This window comes from Camelus dromedarius, chromosome 15 (assembly GCF_036321535.1).
Source record: "Camelus dromedarius isolate mCamDro1 chromosome 15, mCamDro1.pat, whole genome shotgun sequence".
Classification (NCBI taxonomy): domain Eukaryota; kingdom Metazoa; phylum Chordata; class Mammalia; order Artiodactyla; family Camelidae; genus Camelus; species Camelus dromedarius.
This window is the reverse complement of record NC_087450.1, coordinates 1,718,324-1,738,481: the sequence shown is the minus strand read 5'-3', so window position 1 is coordinate 1,738,481 and position 20,158 is coordinate 1,718,324. Positions and strand designations below refer to the sequence as shown.

The following is a 20,158-nucleotide window of genomic DNA, read 5'->3' as shown; positions in this document are numbered from 1 at the left end:
GTCTACTGTGGACACTCTGCATTTTGTGTACGGGGTGGAGGTGGTGGTGGGGTTGTTGAATAGCATGGCTGACCTCTCATCACTCAGAGTGATACAGTCCAAAGATCAATGTAAAGCTACGCTATTTGCAAAATTCCTGAGATGAGGCAGCCCACCTCTGCTTAGAAATCTCACAAATAGAAAGTATGTTTTCATTGTAATTTTTTTCTAGGTTGCCATAGTAACTATCCTGAAACCCCACATAATCTTTTCTCTCTTCCAGGGGAAGAAAATAGCAGTTAAGCATTTGAGCTTTGTGATCAAAATGCCAGCTCTGTAGCACACTAGTTGTATAATCTTATGAAAAAGAGTTAACTTGCCAAGACCTCGATTGTTCTTTAAAATCGGTATAGTACCAGTGCCCACTTCATATGGTACCATGAAGTTTAAATGAGGTAATACCTGCATCATACTCGACACTGCTTGGCAGCACAGTTAGTGAGTCTAATTATTGAATTGTTGTCACTACTGTGTTCCAGAGTCCTTTGCTCCATGTAGGGAACAGAGAAACTGAAAGGAATGACCTGGACTGATTCAGGTTTGAGTCAATTACATTGTGACCTGGGTCTTTGCTGAATCATCATACTTTGTAATTTTCATCAGTGGACACTTTATTAGTCAGAAATGATATTATCATTGGTTTTCAATGTATTTTGATCATTTCATGTTTAGGAGCATAGCACAAAATTATGAAAAATTGTCACATTGCTTGGAAAAGAACCCAGAAGAATAATCCACTTCATGTTTATTGAAGATAAAACAGGATAATATATTGTAACATACTTAGCATGGAGATTGGTAAATGATAAACTCACAGTGTAATTACTAGAGAAGCAATACTGATGTTTGAAGGCACTGATTCTAGAGTCAGAAAATGTGGTTCACTTTCCAGCCTCGCTACCCACTAGCTATGCAGCCCTTATCAACTTTCCTGAACTCTCTGAGAAGCAGTTGCCTCATCTGTAAAAGAGTCAGTCTTAGGGTTATTCTAGTGCCTGGAGCAAAGTAGGTGCTTTAAAATGTTGGCTATAAATGATAACAATAAAAGGAGGAAAAATGTATTTCACATGGAAGCACCATTTAAAGAGAGAGAAGAAAAGGCCTGGGGAGATCCTAGCATTAGTGAACTAGCTCTCTTTTAAGCTCTTTATTTAGCATGTTATTAAAGGACAAATGCTTAGATGGTGAATAAATGAAGAAGAAGAAAAAGAAGAAGAAGGAGGAGGAGGAGGGGGAGGAGGAGGGGGAGGAGGAAGAGAAGGAGAAGGAAAAGAAGAAGAAGAAGAAAACATAAATTCCCCGAGATCCTGGAAATACATGAAGCCAAATAATCACTAATTATAAATGGTATGCTGCTTTTTCAGGTTTATAACTCTCAACTGGGGCTTATATCATCATCTGATACATGGAAAATCAAAACAATGTGAATGAATTCATCCTTTTGGGCATTACAAAGAATCCAGAGCTGAGGAAAATACTCTCTGCTGTGTTTCTAATCATGTATGTGTTCACCGTCTTGGGAAACCTCCTCATTGTGGTAACCATGGTCACAGATCAGAGTCTGAGGTCCCCTATGTATTTTTTTCTTACCTCCTTGTCCCTCATGGATGCCACCTTCTCTTCTGTCATTGCCCCCAAGATGATTGTGGACTCCCTCTCTGAGAGCACTACCATCTCTCTCAAAGGCTGCATGACCCAGCTCTTTGCAGAGCACTTCTTTGGTGGAGTGGGATCATCCTTCTCATTGCCATGGCCTATGAACTCTACGTGGCCATCTGTAAGCTGCTGCACTACATGACCATCATGAAGTCTGGTGTGCTGCCTCTTGCTGGAAGGGGCCTGGCTGGAGGGATTTTTCCATGCAGTTATACAGCTTCTCTTCATCTTTCAAGTATCCTTCTGTGGCCCCAATGTCATAGACCACTTTATGTGTGATTTGTTTCCATTGTTGAAACTGGCCTGCATGGATGCCCACATCCTGAGCCTTTTGGTCATCCTCAAAAGTGGGGTGATGTGTGTGGCCATCTTCCTTATCCTCATCACTTCCTATGTGGTCATCCTCTGCTCCCTGAAGTCCTGCAGCTCTGAAGGGTGAAGCAAAGCTCTTTCCACCTGTGGTTCCCACCTCATGGTGGTCATCATGTCCTTTGTGCCATGCATTTTCTTGTATATGAGGCCTGTGGCCACCTACCTCATAGACAAGGCAATGGTTGTATCCAATTCCATCATCACACCCACGTTAAATCCCTTGATCTACACCCTGAAGAATGCAGAGGTGAAAAATGCCATGAGAAAACTGTGGATGAAACAAGGAAATCCTTCGGTTGGCAAGTGATCACGTGCTGAGCAAATCACGTATTTCCTGTAAGAAGAAGTCATTCTTTTTGAAAGATGTAAAAAGTAAAACTATTATCCACCAACAGCCAGAGGGATCTCTTAAAAATATAAATGTGATTTATGATTTAGGGTGTTTAAAATGGAAAGATTATGGTACTCTACTGCTTCACATCCTTCCTTGGCCTCCCATTGCCCTTAGAACCTCCTGACTTGTCCTAGAATCTCCTAGTTAATCTCTCTGCTACCTGTAATTCTCCAACCACATCTTGAGTGCTTCCCCCACCCCTCACCATGTACCAGAAATGTTGGGTTTTTTCCGTCTGCCCTTAGAGCTGATAAAGCCTTTTCTCACCTCAGGGCTGTTGCTTCTCTCTCTGAAAACAAGTCATCATCTACTCAAGTGGTTGTTTGTCTCTAGCTTCTGGTCCCAGGTTAAGAGATTGGCATTCCCTCAGAGAGCATCCCGCCATGAGTCAAGTCAATGATTCTTCTACTCTTACCACTCTCTATGTCTACATCTTCTTTGTCTCCTTAGTAACAATGACCAAAAGTTATTTGTTTATAAATATCATTGGATTTTTTTAATTTCTATCTCTGTCTAGATTGGACAACTACAAAAGAGGAAATTTTATTTATGCATGGCATTTGTTTTAGTTTTCAATAAATACCTGTTGAATGATTATAGAATACAAGAAGCCAAATAACCAAATTCAAATAGCCAAATTCAAGTGGTTATGTGGGAAAAAAGAAGGTAATCAATAAAATGAAAAATAAACAAAGGAAAACCAAAAGGCAGAAACTGGCCATAAGTACAGAGTTTGTGGAAATGGAAGGCTGTGTTTATTTCATGGAACATACTTCATATTGGATAGTCAGAGAAGGATTCTATTAGCAGGTAATGTTTCAGCTGACTTTGAACTCTGTTGAGGTTCTCTTAGGAAATGTTATGAAATATATTAATTAATAAGCTTAATACTGATGAGCACCAATAATTGACAAAACATGATCAAAATGAAACAGCCATATGAGGATCAGTGGGATGAAGACTCTAGAGAGAAAAGACTCTAATGCAAGAAATACCATGGCATTTCCAAGGAACTATGAAATACCAGAATGGATGGGACACAATGATCCAGGCATGACGTGGCAAGGAGCAAGATCAGAAATGTACACAGGGCTTAGATCCTGTAATGCTGATATTTGTAGTCCTCCTTGAGCCCCCAGAGACCATGAATGTTGTTGTCTCTTAAAAATGACCCAAAGACAAAAATGTTTAAGGAACACAGGATAACTCTAACTTTTGTGCTATAGAGGAGATGGGAAACATGGTGTGAAAAGCTTTTGTAGTTAGCTTCTAGTTGCCCTTTAATTTTCAATTATAGAAGAAACTTCACAATACACTTAAAAATACTTCAAAGTAAAGATTCATTTTAGTCCTAAATTTCTTTATTTCTTTTCCACCATAAAGACTAAATTCATGTTAGTGTAATGACTTGAGTCTTTAGAAAACCCTTAGGATGACCTTTATTATAATTACATAATGAAAATATGAGGAAGAACCTTGGAGTGAGGTCCTTGACTTTATATTTGTTTAATATGTGAAGTAATAAGTTCAGAAAGTTTAATGAATGAAATTGATGCCAGCAGAGTACTATATTTTAATTGTATTGTATACAATTTTCTTATATATAGACCTAAATATACCACAGACAATTGTGTTTCACTTGAAAGAAAGTAAGACTGAGTTTTTAAGACCTAGATTGCAAGTTTGTAGCTGAAACTTTTGAAAAGAAGGTGCATTTCATTGTAATAGTCCCTGACACACTATATGGGGTAAGCGTGTGTAAGTAAATTAGTAAAGGCAAGTAAAGTTACTGAAACCTCTCTGGCTTCAATGTGCTTCAGTGTAAAATGTTCATATTAATAATGGAACAACAGGCTTAATATGTGGATGAAACAACTGAGGTGGATATGCCTGATAGATACTAAGTTGTTCATTTAGCGTAAAAATGTGTATCAGACCTACAGATTAATAGCTTTGGAACCTAACTATATGCATTTTTTGTTGAATTTGGATGAAAAAAAGTTTACCCTTCTTGTTTCAAATGGCTCCACAAGTATTTACACTGAAAAAAAAATCTTTATATTCATGACAAATTGTGAGCCATAGTGATAGTTAGGAAAGAATATGGAAACAAATACATTTATGGATATGTATGACTGAAACATTATACTGAACACCAGAAACTGAACCACTGTAAACTAACTATACTTCAATATAAAAAGAGTAACTTCAAAATTTCTGGCTACTTTTGTGCCAAGAAAAGAATTAGAGATGGATTTTGAATTATTCTTTCCTCCATTTGTGTATGTTTCTCTTTTTGGTTTTGTAAATTCATTAAGAAGGGATAAAAAAATCAGATGTGATTCTTTCAAGCAACTGTCCCTTCCCTGTGTGTCTGTATAAGAATTTTTATCCCTTATTGGTTTTGCCAAAGGCTAAGCAAAAACAAGAGTTCTTAGATGAAGGTCCTATGGAAAAGCTAATTTCATCCAAGTAACATATACTAAGAATTTGGTAACATAACAGGAAGATTCTGGAGAAAAAAGCATATGCTACAATCATTACTAAGGGTTGATGATTGTTCTCTCCATGGGCTATTAAGAAGCTATGACCATGAAAATTGAAGCCTTGGTAAAGTACAAGTTATCAGAATAAATGCCTACCCATTACTAAATAGTCAAGAAATGCTAGTTCCTAGGCCCTTTTTCTCAGTGATCTGCAAACTTCCTTAATTTTTCTTTTTCACAATTTTCAACAGGTATAATCCTCCCTATGTAAATCATTACTTCTTTGGCATCATGAACAGCCTAAGTTACTCTCTACTTCAACAAACTCCTCATGGCATTTTTCACTTCTGAGTTTCTCACTGTGTAAATGATGGGATTTAACATGGGAGTAAGGACTGAATAGAACACACTCACCAACTTGTCTACCAGGTATGTGTCCACAGGACGCATGTAGGTGAAAATACAAGGGACAAAATAGAGCACCACTGCTGCAAAGTGGGAACCTCATGTAGAGAGTGCCTTGTGCCATCCTGCAGAGCCATGGGATTTCAGGGAGCTCAGGTGACTATGTAGGAGATGCGTAGCATGAAAAAAATCAGTAAGCACATGCCCCCACTGTTGGCTGCCACCGCCACTCCAAGCCTGTAGGTGTCGCTGCAGGCAAGTTTCAACAGTGAGAAGAACTCACACATGAAGTGGTCAATGACATTGGGACCACAGAAGGTCAAGTCATCTGCAGAAAGAATCTGCAGAGTAGCATGCACAATCTCCCCAGTCCAGGCCATCACCACCAGGAGCTGGCAGAGCCTCTGTCGCATGATGGTCGTGTAGTGCAGAAGCATGCTGATGGCCACATAGTGATCATAGGCCATGACAACCAGTATGATGACTTCTGAGCCTCCCAGGAAGTGTTCCAAAAAGAGCTGGGTCAGGCAGCCACCCCAGGAGATGATTTTCCTCTGGTGCAGCAGGTCAATGAGCATTTTGGGGGTTGTGACAGAAGTGAGGGAGGCATCTAAGACAAACAATTGAAAAATTAATACAAGGGAGTTGAAAGTGTGGGGCTGAGGGAGATGGTAATGACAATGAGCAGATTGGCCAGCAGGGTAAATAGGAAAGTAAACAGAAAGACGGTGAAGACTATTTTCTGCAAGTGTGGGTCTTGTCTGAGTCCCAAGAGAACAAATTCAGTCACATTGTTGGGAGGCGTAAGGAGATCCATTCAGCAAGTAACACCTTCGCGGAACCTGACTTACCTAGAAAAGAAATAAGGAAAGATATTCATTAATCATGAAAAGATCATGGTCTGAATACCTTGGTGCAAAAACAGAGCAGTCACTGTACCTGTGGAGCGTGGCCCTGACACTCCTGCCTCGGTGCTTGTTTCAGTTCTCTCTTACATCCTCCATGATGTTTCCTTCTCTTCAGACACCTCATACCTGTCACCTGTAAAACCTCTATAGGGCAACAATTGATGGGAAATTTACTGAGAAAAACCTGGGCTGTCCTCGTGAGATCTGGATTCTCTTTCTGGTTCCAATTCCATGCTACTCTGGTATGTCAGCTCTGTGTCCCATGATCCCAAGCCCTCCTCTGCGTCTGTGAGGTTACAAACTGTAAATCTCAGATGGGTCTGTAAGCTGAGAGGTGCTGAACACAGGTAAGATGTATTCCATCTTTCATGAGAATTTACATTTGAACCCTCAGCTCTAACTGGAAAGAAAGACAGTGGCAGTGAATATCTACCATAAGCAGGCCATTTAGGGAAGTGTATATGTTGTTGTCGACATACCCTCCCTGGGTACCTCCCATAATAAATATACTATTCATGTGAGTCTTGTCACTCAGCCGACCGCAGTGCCTGGCCCACTGCCTGCAGTTCCTGAAACCTATTAGGTGATTAGTAAGTGCTTAGAGAATCGCCATTCTCCATGGGTAAGAATGCGACTGCTTCCCAGACCACAGACCTACCAGGAATTAAAGTGTGTTTGTCCCCTGCTCTGTTTATCATTGTTTATCTTCTCTATGAGAAACATAAATAAAAATCTGAAAAGAAGCTGTATTCCAGTTTAATAGTTTCTAACACATTTATAGGGTAAATATGAAAATATGAATCATCTCTAGTTAAGAGTAAGTTACTGGATCATTTTACTCTCAAGATAATTATAGTGTTTTTTAACTGATAATTCTTATTCTTCAAAATTCTGTTCCACACACAATTTAATATTGGCATATTCAGTGAATTTACAGCCTTTGTAGACTTGGAAAAAAAAAAACAAACTCTTGCATAGGTGTTCAGTACACAGGATCTGTCACACAAAGGGAATCCCAATTTTCAAAATTCTAAAAATAATAAAAAATGAAATAGTCTGCTAGATACAACAGAGAGATAGACAATATACATATATGTGTAAAAACAGGCACAACACAGACATGTAAAATCTATTACTTACTGTAAATACCTACTACAATTTCACTCATTCAACACATATTTCCTAGACATATATTAATGTATGTTTGTTCACACAATCATGAAAAGTATTCCTCTTAAATGCCAATGATGCCTGAAATTTCACTACCAAATAGCAGCAACTCATCCCTCCATGATGTGAGTGACCTTCCCACCCCTTTATGTTTCTGCGACAGGCATTCACATTCCTCCATCTCCCACCTTCCCACAGCATCCATCATCCATCATTCCTGGTTACAGGACACGGCATTACTAATACAATGAGGAAATTTGGGGACAAAGTTTTCCCAAAGAAGAGGGAAAACATAAACATAATAAAATGTATTTGACCAAAAATATCTTTTCCTTTGAATGATACATTTTTAAAGCTTTATTTTTTTAATTATCCAAAATGAAAACCTTACACATATCTGGAAACAAAGTGCAGCAGCTGCAGTACATGCCCTTGTTGTGATGTGGGATCCCTCAGCAGAGAGGAAACAAGAGGAGTGTGCATAGAGTAAGAATTAGACATAATTAATAAAAGTGATTTAGGAATACCTAGGAAGAAATGAAAATTATTTTTTCCTTTTTCCTTTGGCTCCACAGAACTCTTTCTAGGAATAAGCCCTAAAGGAAAATATTTTTAGAAGAGAAATGTCATTATTTATAGACATGATCAACACTATTTTTAAGAGCTGTGAAAAATTTAGAAACTACATGGAATGTTCAATATTGGAGGGTTGGATGATTAAAATATAGTGCATCTCCTTGATTCATTTGTACTTTTTAACAGAGGTGTTTAAATCTTGTGTTGTATCATAGGAAAATTCTTACATTGTTTTCTTAAGTAAGGAAAATTTGGGATGTGAATTTGAATTATATAATAATTCTAACTAATTTAATTCTAATTATATTATTATCATAACTTAAATATCTCTCACTGAGAAAAAATATTTTATTTATAAATTGATGTTAGTGTAATTGAGTCTTTCTTGATGTTTTCATGCTGAAGAGAGATTGAAATCATAGATTGGTGAAGATGAGGGGTGATCATAAAACTTGTAAGATCCATTTAATCTTGGAAGCCTATGATTATATGATATCCTGGGGGAAAAACAGAAACAAAAACAAAAACAAAAAAAACCTTACCTATGAAGTTGTCTGACATAGTTCTATGGCCAGGGCACCAGGCAGCTGTTAGCTCACCAAGAAAGAAGTAAAATTGTAAGATTAAAAATGCCACATAGCTCAGCTATAATACGTGTCTTTGCTGATTTGTAAGCAGGACCTTTGGATAAGGCATTTCTCTTGAAACCTAAAAGTGCTACCACATTTTCTGCTTGTAGCCCAGTTCTGTGAAGTTTTTATCTGTGGCTAATTGGACCTCAGGGGTACTTCACCACCATTAGTAGATCTTGCCAACAACCTAATTATTGCATTTAACTGAATTTCAGAGAACTCTTAGAGCATTCATGTTATTTTTGAACTCCTCCTTAAACCTGCATGAAAGCAAAACACTATGACAAGAGAAAAACATCATCAGTTTGAACACTTTTGAATTTAGGCATTTGATGACAAATGAGCATAATTTGGAGTCCAAATATTGACTATTGTATAAACTAACCATTTAGGTAGGTAACTATCTGAATTTAAAATTTTTCAGGATAGTATTTCATTTTAGTTGATCTACCATTCATTCTAATCATAATTTTTAAATATTGTTTTCAGATGTACAAGTGATAATTATGAACACTATTATAATTATGGCACTTTCAACCTGGTAAAGTTTACAGTAGTTTTTTAAAGTGGTCATATCTTGTGTTAATGCTGGAATTAGATTAACATGATAATGGTGAAAATAATTCAATTTTTCAATTATATTTGGAGATGGTAAAATGCAATTTTGTCATTTAATCTCACGATAGATCTATGGAAACTGAAAAAATTGGCAATAATATTCACAATTTATAACAAGAAAATATAAGACATTGAATAAGAAAACCATTTGGCAAGGGGAAATAAGAAACCAGACCACTAAACCCTGGGCCAGGATTCTTATCTTTAAATTATTGCTTTACAGTGAAATTGTCCTGATGTTGTTAAGCTGCCACCAACAGTAAGATCTATTACAATTACCTACTAAAATAAATAAATTTGAATATTTGAAACTATTTTGTAAATAAATTCAACCAATTCAATGCAGGAATATTCCTATATAGAACTACACTCACTCAACATGTTAAAGTATGCTTTTTTTAATAAGAAGGAAAATAAATTGTGCATAGCTCTGGATTGGGTCTAGAGGATGTGGTCACTATCAGCAGGATGTGCCATGAAGGAAAAGAGTTTAAGAAAACTGAAGCCACATGACTAAACTTAGTTTGACTAGGCAATTTAATAGTGTAATGCTGTAATAATATGTGTAATGATAGATGTCAAAGACTGAATGAGGATGTGAAATTACCTAAAGAACTATAAGGAATATGGATTTTGTGGAAGTGTCAGTGTGAAAATGTTTTTCTACTTGAACTAGTGTTTTAATTCTGGAATGAAAACTAGAATCAGACCAGAGAATTGGCATGTACAGAGTCATCATTCCCAACCTCATAAAAGCTTGACATCTGTGGGTTCATCACCAGTTGTGGGTTCTGGCCAGCAGAAGTCCCTCCGAGATGGAATGAATTACTCAAGACTCTGTGGAAAATTCAAGAGAGCAAGAGAGAGTTGGGAGCCAACTCCAGAGCTTCTCAAATCTCTCATACTTATTGAGTACAGTCAAAGGAGGAATGCGGGAATTTAGGGAAGGACAGGGTGGGATCACAATGAGTACAAAGGCTTTGTTTATTGTTGGTGTTTGGCTCAAGGTCAGAAGACACTTTTTGGTGAATCATGTTCACGTTGAGCCTTTCAGCTTATCAGGGAGGAACGTATGAGAATCAGCTGCTTGACAACTTGGACTCAGGTGGCTGTGCCTGTCTTAGGTTGCCCCCCTCGGGGGATCTTACTCCTCATTGGCTACCCAGCCTTCTCACCTCTGAGTCTGCAGCTTTTTATAACTTGTTTTCCATTCCAGCCCAAGGCTGTTTTGGGGATAGAAGACTAACAGCAGGCATGCCCAGAGTTTATAGCCGGGGGCCTGGGTCATTTCTAAAGCCTCAAGGCAGTTACTAAGCACATCTTTAAGGAGATAAGTGGCTGGGATCTGTTACAATTTGTTAACCCAATCATGGGTTCCATCAGACATCCATTCACAGTGACAGATTAAGTGACCTTCCAGCCTCTACTTAAATAGCTACAGTTTGGGGCACAGAGATTGCTTTAGAACCCCAACCCCTGTCTAGTCTAGCTCTCCAAGCCCTAGAGAAGCACGACATGGAAGAAGAGCAGAGTTCAGTGTAAAGCAAGTGAGGATTGTCTCTGAAAATCATTTTTCAAAAGAGGAGTTCCTGGAGCTGTACCAGGAAAGTCTGTATCCAGAATACAAATCCAAGGCCAGAGTTGTTTAAAGCCCTGGAGAGTCACAGGGTTTCAAACTTGAAAGGTAAATCAGAAAGAAAGCAGAAGAAATTATATAGAGATCTTATCACAGTTGATCAGAAGCTAGGTGAGGTATGGTTTAATGTCCAACAGGTTCAGGGAATAATTTCACAAAAAACAAATAAATACCCGACAAAGTGTTTTGACAGCAGGTTCATGCATTTCACTAGGCATAAAAAAGCATGTTCTTAAAATAAGGAAACACTTCTAAGAGCAGAGCTCCTGCTGTCTTAGTCCAATCCAGAGACAACTGTACCCAAAAGGACGTCTGCAAGACTGTTCACAAGCAAGAGAAAAGCTTTGGGAAGCAGACTGCGGTGTCATAACTCTTCCAGTTTTACTTCTAATTTAAGTAGAAGCAAATATGACAACACTTATTGCAATAAATATATTGGCTCGGGCAGGTCACAGAACTTGGAAACACCTTCCAATTTACCTAAGTTAAGTACTTCTAGAAATTGGGGAAGCTGTTCCAGATTGTGGGAGAAGATAATGGCTTAGTGTGAAATAAAACGAGCATCTGCTGATCCTAAAGCTAGTGCTCCTACACTCCATCACGTTTTTATTCATAGTATACTTGCTAAATATTGTTACATCAAAGAGTCCATTGATGTTTTCAATAAAACATATGGTATCCATGAAGTGGAAGGCTGAATCTTTTTGTCAAGAGGTAAAACTATAAACACATCTCATGGCATATACACACACACGTATTTTGGTAGCAAACTTCATTTTTGAAAAGAGACAAACTAATTCACAATAGAGTCTAATAACTTAGGTAAGTTATCTGAGAAATACTTTTTTGATCAACTGTGTATTAAATATTCCTTTTTTTATATCTATCATAAACACCCTCCTAAAGCAGTTTTCAAAAATGATTCTAGATTCAAAGAAATAAATGTAAAGCCAAAATTGTTTTACAAATATATTTTACTATCTGCTCTTGAAAAACATCTGCATTTAATTGCTACTAATAATAGCTAATATAATATAGTGCAACTTCCTATGGTATATAATCAAAAATATATTTATATACCAAAATGTAATCAAATTCTAGCCCTCCAAAATTCTGTGTAATGAAAAGATCACAGGATGGGGAGTAAGAGTGTTTGGGCTCAAAGCTGACTTTCATGTTCTATGATCTAGTAATTTAACTTTTCTGATCTTGCTTTTTTTTTTTTTTTGTAAAATAAGAACACTAAATTTTAATTTTATAATGCTGTTGTGACAATTTGATTACACTTTAAATTTTTCATGTCAGTCTTAGTACAGTAAAATCAATTTTTATAATCACTGACAACTTTTACCAAACAAAATAAGAAATCCAATATAATTTTAAATATTGGGTATGTCAGGTGTGTGCCAAGGGAACATTGGCAAATATGTTTTTTTCTATAATATATTCCACATCATCCTTGATACCAACAAGCCACACAGCTTTCTGAGTAACAACTGCTTATATACACAGGCACATTATACAGTTCTATAATTAAAAAGGAAAGTTTTCAGTCACTGTAAAACAAGAGAGGTTCTAATAAAATGCTGCATTATTTCTGTTACATGTGGTTGGAAAATAAGAAAATTGAGACAAGGAGAAGTCAAGCCTTGCATCACAGGACATACAGTTAATAAGGGGCAGACCTGAAGATATAATTCATGACAGTCTGACCTCAAGTCTTGATCTTGATCTTGGCCCCACATTACCTCCCACATAAAAACTTACCAAATAATTAGCCAGATATTTCTCTAACATTTATCCTTCAACAAAGGCTTTCAGAAGACTATTTCTCATCTTAATTTGTGGAGGCATTGAATAACGGTTTCAAAATATACTTGGGAATTTGTAAGATGGCATCTTCTTCCTCTGAGAATTTCTCATCTCCTCTCTCAGGAGAATTAAGAATTGTATAGTAATTTTATTTACTTTGCTAAGTCAGTTAATAACATATAACTTTGTCCATTTCTAATCTTCCCTAAATTTGCTATTTAAAAAAGTATTATGTGAATATGGAGTGGATGTGGAGGACAGGGAACACTCCTGTGCTGTTAGTGGGAATGTAGTTTGTTGCAGCCATTATGGAAAACAGTATGGAGATTCCTATATAACTTAAACTAGACAACTGTATGATTCAACAATCCCACTCCTAAGCATATATCTGGAAGAAACTAATTTGAAAAGATACATGCACCCTGATGTTCATAGCAGCACTATTTACAATAGCCAAGACATGGCAGCAATCTAAGTGTCCATCAACAGATGACTGGATAAAGAGATTATGATATATTTATATAATGGAATACTACTTAGCCATAAAGATACCATTTGCAGTGAAATGGATGGACCAGGATATTACCTTTCTAAGTGAAGTAAGCCTGAAAGAGAAAGAAAAATAACATCCGATATCACTTATATGTGAAATATTAAAAAAAGACACTAATGGACTTACTTACAGAACAGAAACAGACTCACAGACGTGAAAAACAAACAGGGTTACCAGGGTGACAGGGGTTGGGAAGGTGTATTGGGAGTTCAAGATTTGCAGATAATAGCTATTATATATAAAATATATAAACAACAATTCTATACTGCATAGTCCATGGAAATATATTCAATATCTTGTAGTACTCTATAATGAAAAAGAATATGTGTTTGTATATGTATGACATAAACATTATGCTGTACACCAGAAATTGATGCAATATTGTAAACTGGCTATACTTCAAAAATTTTAAAAATTAAAAAAAATTAAAAATCATGTGACAAGCTCTTCTTGACTTCTCTTTCATATTTAATCTCAGAGTAACCCTATGAGATGTATACATTATTCCAAGTTTGTTCCAAGCTGTTAGCTAGTATAAGGTAAGAGCTGAAATCTCTAGAAGTGTTGGGTATGGTTCACCATAAGCAGAATAATATTCCTGGATTTCATACTATATTATAAATGAGCTCTCTAAAAATTTGCATACATGGAGGCCAGAATTTGATCTACAAATAAACAAACATGCAATAAAATCATAGGCATTGAGAATTGAAAGGGCTATTAGAAAGTATCTAATTCATTATTTTTCTTTTACATAGAAAAACCTGACACCCAGGGAAGGAAAGGAACATATCTAAAATTGCACATTCTGATGCTGTCAGATTAAAAATAAGAATTCAGGTTTTCTTATATTCCAACCTGTTTAATCTTTTCTCTACACGGAATAGCTGATATTCTTACTTGTTACATTCAAACAAAAGTAATTCAAACAAAAGACATTGTTACATTTGCCCAATTGATCTCTGTAATTACTTTAATAAGCCTCATTGTTTCCCAAGTGAGATGTGCCTGGGGAAATGAAGATGTTGAGAGGTCATAAACAAATACGTCTTTGACTCTATCCTATAGGATTTCTCATATAAAGGAAAATCACACAAAGAAACGATATTTTTAAAAGAGATTTTTCTTTAAAAAGAACAGGATTGTTTTTAAGCTCCCATTTTCCATACCAATTTAGTATGTCTCTCCATTTTATCCTTAAACCAAACAAGTAAATTATGTGGGAACATGATAAGATGTTATTTCCTGTATATATCAGATTTCTTTGTCAGCACAAGAATGTGGTGCTGCTTTTTCTTTACTATTTGGAAAGGGAGATTAGTTCCAAATACTTCTACCCAGTCCTTTATATTGAAATAAATTTACTCATGCATCAGGGACACAATATGGAAATTTATGCCTTCTGTAGAATACCCATAGTCCACTAGATATGCAGAACTCACCCATTGAGAGAGCTTTGGGCCAATATTCTCATCTTGTAAAGCAATTAATAAATAGAAATTCAATTAAATAGAGTTGGGAGACCATGAGGGGGAACTCTTCTGCTCTGCAACATAGCAGAGACTAACAAAAGAAGAAAGATTCTTCTTTCCTGACAAGGGCTCAGCCAATGAAAAGTCATGGGCCCTTTACTTACTATAGCCCTCCCAAATCCCTTTACCCCTTTATGAAAGCATTCTCTTTTCCTTGTCATGGATAGAACTGTACATTGTTCAACATGGTTACAGGTCTCTAATTGCAGTTCTTGCTGGTGCCAAACAAGCCCATTTGTTTTTTCAGAAAAAAAATCTGATAATCTGTATGTTTCAGATAAACAAACATCAGTTGGCTTTCTGACCAGTGGACCATAGTGGCATTCTGCCACCCAGAAGTGAGTGTTAGCTTAGAATCTATCTCAAGTAATCTCCAGAAAGATTTAAGTATTTCTATTTGCCCAGAGCACAATTACCCCAGTAAATGGTCTCACCTCCCTCAGAGAAAGATTAGGTTGAAGATCCACATCACCTATTTGTGGTGCTATCACAGAGTTCCCATTCAAAATTATCTGATGTAGCCTTCATTTAAAAAAACAAAAACAAACAAAAAGACCCTCTGATTTGGAAATTATCCACATCCGGTGATTGGATGAGGAGCCATGATTTTGCTGAATTGAATCTGTTTACTCAATTCAGACCACTGTTCACCAAATTTAGATTATATTTGATCACCATCATCATCATCATCATCATCATCATATTACTTGGCTTGGGTTTTCACAGCAAAATACTTCAGATTGGATAGCTTAAACTATGGACATTTATTTTCTCACCGTTGTGGAAGCTGGACATCCAAGATCAAGGTGCCTGCAAGGGTTCTGGTGAGAACTTTCTTCCCAATTTAAAAATGGCCACCTTCTCTCTCCTCTATCCTCATGTTGGAGGAGAATTAATAAAATGGCTGCACTTAGGCTAACAGATTGCTTATTCTTATACTTGCCCTTAACACAGTCAACTAACTGGACTGACCGGTTTCTACTCACAGCTCAAGGCCCATTGTTAAAGTAAAGCTATTAATTTTACTGTTTCTACTTTATTCCAGTAATCAAAAGTAATAATCATGCTAAGTCTCTGAGTCATTCACCAGGGAGAAAGTCACGGGACTGTAACCTTACAAAATAGCCTGAATTCCCAAGAAGACCACACCTTGGGTGCTTATAAAATAAAGAGATGGAAAGAGTGACAACTACTAGCCTCTATAGAACTGGTCACCTGGAGACACCATGATGCCACTCTAAGTCTTATGAGAAGAAAATAATTCTGTTGATTGTTGTTTTGTTTAAGCTATGGCTGTGTAATCACCCTGTTCACAGTTTTGAAGGCACTAGCCTGCTGTGAACTCCCTTTGCCTGGCAAATCAATAAAGCTGTCTCTTCTCTTCTAAGCCCTAAGACTGAGACAAAAAGGGGTCAGGGCACAGCCATTCAAGGAATGTTACAGCAATTAACATCAAAATGGTGAAAGATTCAACCCCCAGTAGGCCCTGAGGCTCAAGATGGTGGGTGATTTGACTTCTAGCAGACCTTGAGCCTCATTATATGCTCACTGTAACATATTAACTTGGTGAGTAACATGCCCACAGGTGCCATGGAAGCCCCAAGGCTAGCCACAAAAGGTCTCAGAGTGGGAAATGTCCAACTTCCTGGGAATCCCAGCCCCTTCCACAGACTAGTTAGACTGCTCCTTCCACTTATTAGCATATGAAGCCACTGAGACCATAAAAACTGGCAACATGGTTCCTCACAACCACCACATCTCTCTCCTCTCTCTCTCTCTCTCTGTTCAGAGACAGCCCACACTCAGTCTATGGAGTGTGTACCTACTGTTAATTTGAGCAGCCAACACCCACACTTTGTGGCCTTTCTTTTGCCTTAAAATTTACCTCTGAATAAATCTACCTTTACTCAACTGTGGCTCACTCTTGAATTCTTTCTTGTGAAAAGCCAAGGACTCACACTTGGTGGGGCACATCCCAGGGGCTCAGCTGAAGCCTGGGACATGGCCCTCCTCATGCCCCACATCCATCTTTCCTGCATCAAGACTACATCTTTGAGTTTCAATTAGGCTCATCATGGATGGGGGCCAATTTTTCTGCAACAACATGGCCTTTCCTCTAAGCAAACATCAGAGAGCAAGCTCTGGTGTACTTTTCATTTCTTATCAGAACGCCAGTTCCATTGGATTAGAAGCTCACTCTTACTATCTCAAAGAGTACAGCTATTCCAGTCCCTGCTGCTCAAGGCTTTCCAGCCTGCATGACAGGTATGAGTGAAGAAACTTTTTAGATGACTTCTGTCTTAGCCAATTTCTAACAGCAAACTTATGGGAGTAGCTAAGACTTGAAGTCCCAAATGAACTGATCAAATTCCTGACCCACTGAAACCATCTGAAATAAAGAGAATGTTGGTGTTTTAAATCACTAAATTTTGAGGTGATTTTTTTTTTATATGGCAATGGTATCTGTAACACTGCTGTAATTTAGATGTTGTAGTACTGGCTCATGGTAGATACACTAAATGAACAAAATAGAAAGCTAAGAAATAGAATAATAGATACATAGATCTTTATATATGAAAGAAGTAGTGGCATTGCAGGCTAATTGGTAACAGAATTGTTCAATAAATGTACTGGGGAAAAGTACATATCCTTATAAGAAAGCAACATATACACCCATCTCATACCATACCTAAAAATATATATCCTTTGTGGTTGAAAGATGTAAATATAAAAAAAGTAAAATATTTAAAGAAAATTATTTATCTCAGAGCAGGGAAGGAATTTGAGAAGTGCATGCAGAGATATTTCACCCTGAGTCCAGCTTCCTCATCCCTACGTACAGCACAGGTGGTGAAACCTTGATCCCAATCATGCTCTCTTTAATGAGCATCTTCAAATCCAACAGTTAGCTCCTTAAAATCTGACCGTTTTTGAAGTATTAGATTTCTTTCTAATTAAAAGACCTAGAGTACTTTTTATTTCCTTCACTGAAGAATAGATAAAACTTTATTGTTGGTATCAATTCAAAACATCTCAAACATACGGAGGCATTAGTATTGCTAAGCACACTGAGTGATTTCAGTTATAAATTGAGAAAAAAAATAAAAAGAAGGCATATTTTGGACCTGAGTGTCTAAGTTGTGAGTTGCATTTTGACAGGAAGCTTGTAATGCCAGAGCCTTAAAACCGATCTTTGTAATGCAGTATTTGTTCCCCAAAGCCACCATAGAGGTATTGTAAACAGAGAAGATACTTTCAATTCATCACTTAAGTCAAGAACTCATAGTTTATGGAGAATCAGAAAAGCATTCATTATGTAAATCAAAATAATCTGTATCCCTGATGTTAAATATTTATTGCATTAAACAAAAAGCTCTAAACCCAGATAGTTTAATTTAATGAAGCCAGACTCTAAAGATATAGATGATTTGAGTGACTTAAATATATATTCAACTACTGGGGAGGCCACTTGATCTAGATTCACAGCAAGGGGTTGAAAAATTTAATTCTTAGTCAAAAACTTGATCAGTAAAGAAAATCAACCACACCCTACCATTACAGCATAAATTTCACAAAGTTCATGTCTTGTGGATTTATCCTTTGCTATGAACATGTGCTGTGAAATTTTAAATTAATTAATTTGACTGAGACATTTATTTTTATTGTTAGATTAATGTTTTTAAAACAATCTAAATTTTTAATTTCAAATTTCACCCTCTCAGACAAAAAGAAACAAGTTCTTTTAGGTCGTGTTTCTCTATACCAGAATGGTACCATACCCCACAAACAAGAACTTGAAATAAAACCAAAAAATTGTTGTAGGTAAGGAATCTTCATATACTATGAATACATATATAAGAAATTAAACCTATGCAATTCTCTTGGTCTTAAGGACTATAAAATATTCCACTTACAAAAAGATTAATTTGTATAGCTGTTTCAGAACAAATAGGCTAAATAACCCAAAGGAAATGATGTTTTAAATGCAATCACGTGTAGTTTAAAGTATTCCATGATTCTGTAAAAGAATGAATATCATGTCCTACATGAGGGATACAGCCCTTTTCCACCTAAAGTCAGATTTTTACTCCAAAGTTTCTTCATGGCATTTTTCATTTCTGCATTTCTCAAGGTATAGATTAAGGGGTTCAACATGGGAGTTATAAAAGTTACAACTACCATCATGGATTTGTCAATGGGAAAGTTGACATTAGGCCTTGCATACAGAAAGATACAGGGAACAAAGAATAAAATGACCACCGTCATATGTGATGCACAAGTGTGGAAGGCTTTGTGATTTCCTCCCACACCATGCACCTTAAGGGAGTGTAATATGACCCCATAGGAGAGTGAAGAAGACAACAGTGCAGATTGCCCCTCCATTAGCTATCATGGAGAGTCCAATGAGGTGGGTGTTGGTGCAAGCAAGTTTCAATAAGGGGTACATATCACACAGGAAATTGTCTATGACATTGGGGCCACAGAAAGGGAGCTGATAAATGAAGAGAAATTGAACCAATGAGGGCAGAAAGCCTCCAGTCGAGGCCAGCAGCAGCATGAGAACACATACCCGCTGATTCATGATGACCAAATAATGAAGAGGCTTACAGATGGCTACGTATCGGTCATAGGCCATCACCACCAGGAGAATGACTTCAACACCAGCAAACAGATGATCTATAAAGACTTGAGTCATACAAGCCTGGAAGGAAATAGTCTTTTTCTCATGAAGCAAGTCGGTGATCATTTTGGGAGCAATGGCAGTAGAATAGACAGTATCTATAAATGATAAATAAGCCAGAAAAAAGTACATGGGGGAACCCAGGGACCGGCTGGCCATGATGGTCACCATGATAAGCAGATTGCCCACTATGGTCATGAGGTAGATGAGTAAGAAGGGGACAAATAGAACTTTTTTGCATCTCAGGGTTCTGTGTGAGCCCCAGCAGGACAAATTCAGTCACATTGTTCCTATTTTCCATGGTGATCCAAAGGTGTTGATCAAGTGTCAGAGTCTGCAAACAAAAGGGCCAACAATGACTTAGAGAGGATTGCAAGCTTTCTGTCAAAACTGTGATATCTTACTGCACAGTGTTTTATCCACGAGGGTTCACACAATGAGATTTTGGAATCTCCTCCCACAAGCACTCCATTCAATATCACAAATTCCTTGCTTCAACTACAGTGATGAGATGTCAGTATTCAAACTGGGAGGCATACCTGAGAGGTGGCATACCACACAATAAGAAAGCTGCTTTTTCCACAATCTCTCTCACAAAGATGACACTTTTGCCTTGATATACCATTTCTATTTTTCCTGAACACATTTTGGCTTCTGAGGCCCACCATGAAAACAATCTCATCTCTAA

General features: G+C 37.2%; 3 pseudogenes; 1 reads left to right on the top strand and 2 right to left on the bottom strand.

Moving 5' to 3' along the window:
* Positions 1–1,444: 1,444 nt before the first annotated feature.
* Positions 1,445–2,374, top strand: LOC135322999 (olfactory receptor 4C6-like; annotated as a pseudogene).
* Positions 2,375–5,259: 2,885 nt separating this feature from the next.
* On the bottom strand, positions 5,260–6,194 carry LOC135322961 (olfactory receptor 4C3D-like; annotated as a pseudogene).
* Positions 6,195–18,824: 12,630 nt separating this feature from the next.
* On the bottom strand, positions 18,825–19,854 carry LOC135322960 (olfactory receptor 4A15-like; annotated as a pseudogene).
* Between the last annotated feature and the right edge of the window lie 304 nt (positions 19,855–20,158).